The sequence below is a fragment of the Elgaria multicarinata genome, chromosome 12 (genome assembly GCF_023053635.1).
Source record: "Elgaria multicarinata webbii isolate HBS135686 ecotype San Diego chromosome 12, rElgMul1.1.pri, whole genome shotgun sequence".
NCBI classification, from domain to species: Eukaryota; Metazoa; Chordata; class Lepidosauria; order Squamata; family Anguidae; genus Elgaria; species Elgaria multicarinata.
In genome coordinates, this window is record NC_086182.1 from 29,440,091 (window position 1) to 29,444,654 (window position 4,564).

The 4,564-nt window shown below is 46.3% G+C and overlaps 1 pseudogene; it reads left to right on the forward strand.

The window, feature by feature from the left end:
• Window positions 1-3,491: 3,491 nt before the first annotated feature.
• On the forward strand, window positions 3,492-3,610 carry LOC134407707 (5S ribosomal RNA; annotated as a pseudogene).
• The last annotated feature ends 954 nt before the right edge of the window (window positions 3,611-4,564 follow it).

Sequence of the window (4,564 nt, forward strand, 5' to 3'; positions counted from 1 at the left end):
ACTCACAAAGTCAAACATGAAATGAAGCAAGCAGTCCCTGTCTGTACTTCATGGAACATGTTCTGTCAAAGGACTGAGTGACATGGCCATGTCATAAAAAGACAGAATTTCTATTCTGATTGTGATCAAGATAGTTTTGCAAAAAAAAACACCCAACCCCCCCAAAAAAACAAAAAGAAAAGTAAGTGAAGCCTGTAGCTAACAAGCCTGCATTATATCTAACTCAAGCTGGTGTTATCATCTCTCACTTTCTTGAACACACAATTATTTTTTGTTAAAGCCAAGAGCATTTAATAAGATAACGAGCATGACTAAATTGATGCATTAGCCCAGGGATTTTCTGTTCGTGAACCAAGGCTATTGAACGGAACATTAGAAAAGAATTGTTGAGGGCCTTTAGAGAGCATATAGATTCTGTCTGCAAACTAAAAAGATTAATCAACAGTCTGTGTACATAGCTCATTTAGGCAGAAATATGCGGGGCTTTATTTAAAAAAGAAAAAAGAAAATTGCAGAATTTGCTCTGAGCTATAAATGGCATCAACTGAAATCTCTAATAACCACGATTACTACTTTTGCGTCAGATATCATAACAACTGATAGGGAAAGAGGAGCTGATAAAATAAGGCTCGGGTCACACATGCCTTGCTTATCCTTGGAGGACTGCACTGTTAAGGGATGACTTGTACATGTGAATGAGGCATCAGAGATTCCGCACGACAAGGAGAACATTCATTTGCACACCCACTAGGTGGAAAGAGGTGAAACACAGTCATTGAGTGAACTAGGGCTGCAAGTTTATTTAACTATTTTTAAAAGCTCACAAGGCTATCCAGCCTTGAATTAGGGGTGGGGTGGGACCTCCGTTGGAATGTGAGGGGCATGTACAGCCCTGTCACTGGCACAAGCTGAATGTCTCCATCTTGTGGCTGGTCAGCCACCACTCTGTTGAGGAAGGCCTTCCTGGCTTCCCCCCCACCCCCAGCAACAAGACTTGGAGAGTGTGCTCTGGATGGATTTCAAAGGGAGGTGTCTTTTCTCCAACCCTGGGTACCACAGCCAGTGGTGTAGCTGGGGCCAGACCTTGGAGCAAAAGTCCAAGGCCCAAATGATCTCCCAGAGAGTGGCATGTGATGAGAGCATTGGGAGCAAACTCTATTTTATTCATGATGGTGCTACGATTTAAGTTCGTTTAACATGCAAAACATGCTCACTCACACACACACACACACACACACACACACACACACACACAGGATTGGCAAGCATAAGAACAATACTGGATCAGACCAAGCATTTTGTTTCAAGATAGCAATTTTCACTAGGGCTGTGCTCTGCTTTGCTTTGGTTCGGAGAAGCAATAGTGGAGCGGCCTGATTCGCCTCCAACAAAGGCTGAGACGGATCAGGTCGGGGGGCTGCGGATCAAGGCAAAGTGCTTCGCCTCAATCTGGAGCACCAGATGCAGGTAAGCGGGGGGTGGGGGGATTCACCTGGCGCCACCGGCGCCGCTGCAGTCCATGCGGAGATGGCGATGGAGCCAGGTAAGGGGGGAGGGGGGAGGGGGGCTTACTTGTGTCTGTCATGGGCTTCAATTGAGGCCCAAGCTTCAAGCCAGAAGAGGCTGCAGCCTTCTCTTCCGGCTTGAAGCTGGGGCCTCAATTGAAGCCCATGACAGACCACGATGGACACAGGTATGGGGGTGGGGGGAGTTTTCCTTACCTGGCTTTGCCCCCGCCGCAGTCCATGTGGCGATGGTGGCAGAGCAAGGTAAGGGGGCAAGGGGAGGGGGGCTTACCTCCCTCCATCGTGGTCTGTCATGGTCCGTCGCAGTCCATCGTGGGCTTCAAGTAAGAGGCCTGGCCCTGAGTTGAATCCCACGATGGAGGCAGGTAAGGGAGTGGGGGGAGTTTTGCTTACTTGGCTCGTCCGCCGCAGTCTGTGTGGTGACAGCGGCAAAGCCAGTTAAGGGGGCAGGGGGGAGGGGGCTTACCTGTGTCCATCATGGTCCATCGTGGGCTTCAATTGAGGCCCCAGCTTCAAGCCGGAAGAGGCCGTGGCCTCCTCGTCCGGCTTCAACCTGGGGCCTCAATTGAAGCCTGCGACAGACCGCAACAGACAGAAGTAAGGAGACAGGGGGGGAGTTGGGGGGGGAGTTGGGCTTATCGGCCCCCATTTTGTCCCCCCTTCCCCACTTACCTGCTTCCGCCGTCTGCCATGGAGGCAAGTAAGTAGGGAAGGCGGACAAAATCCTGATCCGCCCCTCCAGATCTCACTCCGTGAAGCGGAGCGGGGGATGGGCGGATCGGCTCAAAGCGGTTCAAGGGGTCCATGCACAGCCCTAATTTTCACTATACCTAAACTATCCCAGATAGAGGTTAAAATTTTGATAAGGAGTTTCACTGGTATTGTTTGGTGTGTGTGTGTTTTCCGTAGGCTTATATGGGGTTTACGTTGTAGTAATTTCCCCCTGTAGTGCACTTTTGGACAACAGTTTGTTTTCCTAGGTAAGGGAGAAGATATAGCATGTGCCGTGTCCCATAGGAAATGTAAGTGCAATTTTCCGTCTCATTTGAGCCTATGGGGGTTTCTTTCATAAGTTGCTTATTGGTTTTCCCCAGGTAGTTTGGGGTCAACATGTTTCTCTCTCTTCCACTACTGCATTGTACATGAGCCCAGATCTCAGTGGTGTCTCTGTCTGTAACTCCACTTTACCAGCAGCCCTGTGGAGTGGTGGAAACTAATTGAATCCATCTTTGTTCAGTGCTTGACCAGTGATGTATATTAGTTGAGTCTCCCCCTCTTATCACTCAGAGGTCCCCCATTTCAATTCAGCTGCAAGCCTGAATCCTGATTATATAGGCCCTTTGTCAGCTCTTCACACCAAAGCATCCAATTCTTAAGTCTCTGTGAGTGTATGTGTATGTGTGAAAGAGAGATCCTCTAGTTGTTATACACTGGAAATGACAAGCAAAACACTCATTTGATGGTGATATAAAACATGAGCTATACAATAATATTGTCAGATAAGCCCCGTCAATTTGGGTAAAAAAAATAAAAATGAAAATGAAAAAGCAAATGTGACTTCTTTCATGTTTCAGCATTGAGTGTTATAATTCTTCCCAGGACTTTTATGAACTCTGTCCTCAAAAAGCTATTAATAGACAGCTAAATGCTGTCTTAGAGCAACATAACCCTGTATTATTTATCTAACCAGAAATGTGTCTCAGATATTCATTCATTTGACTTGTCTTAATTAAGAGGGTACCAATTATTTTTATTGGGCATCATTAAAAACTCATAAATAAATATCATCTTTGTGCATTTATTTCAAAATAGTTAAGCGGTTCCTGCTGGGATGGGTGTGTGGGGAGAGAAGCATTAAGCAAAAACTTCATAAATCAGATGGACCGTGTGAACAATCATTTTATGGTTCAGACTCTAGATTCCTGTTCTTCTACAAGGGCATCAGCTGCCTCTGCTCACAAGTACGCCTATGGCCATACTACCTTGAACACGCCCAATCTTGTCTGGTCTCGGAAGCTAAGCAGTATCAGGCCTGGTTTGTACTTGGATGGGGGACCACCTGGGAATACCGGGTGCTGTAGGCTCACTAGTTCTAGTCCAAATTTCCAGATAAATGACTATGGTGTTACATGACAAAAGTATTCTTTGGAAATTGTTTCAGCTTGGGTAGCAAAGAGAGGTGTGTGTGTGTGTGTGTGTGTGTGAAGGTGAGGATAATCAAGGTAGTTCAGAGGAGGGCAACCAGGATGATCAGGGGTCTGGAAACAAAGCCCTATGAAGAGAGACTGAAAGAACTGGGCATGTTTAGCCTAGAGAAGAGAAGATTGAGGGGAGACATGATAGCACTTCAAATACTTAAAAGGTTGTCGCACAGAGGAGGGCCAGGATCTCTTCTCGATCCTCCCAGAGTGCAGGACACGGAATAAAGGGCTCAAGTTAAAGGAAGCCAGATTCCAGCTGGACATCAGGAAAAACTTACTGACTGTTAGAGCAGTATGACAGTGGAACCAGTGACCTAGGGAGGTTGTGGGCTCTCCCACACTAGAGGCCTTCAAGAGACAGCTGGACAACCATCTGTCAGGGATGCTTTAGGGTGGATTCCTGCATTGAGCAGGGGGTTGGACTCAATGGCCTTGTAGGCCCCTTCCAACTCTGCGATTCTATGATTCTATGATAAGATATGGAGCCCATTCAAGGTATATTTGCCCCTACAAAATTATGATTTAAAGAGTATTTGTTATGAATATTTTTTTTGTTAATACTTCAATCCATGTAGTGCTGTTATCAGTAAAGAATAAACAGAAACCATTAAGAAAAGGGATTTGTGCCTTTGGCATGGGTGGTTAATAAATAGGTTCATGTAATTACTTATCAGTCACACAGTCTGTATAGAGAGATGTAGAAGATATTCTGGGGAATAAGCCTATGTCATGTGAAATCCCCCTCCGATGAGGGGGAAGAAGATCCCTCCTACCTGTCATGACCCTGATCCAGAGCAGCAGCCTGGACTCTGAAACAGAGGAGGAAGAACCAGCTGG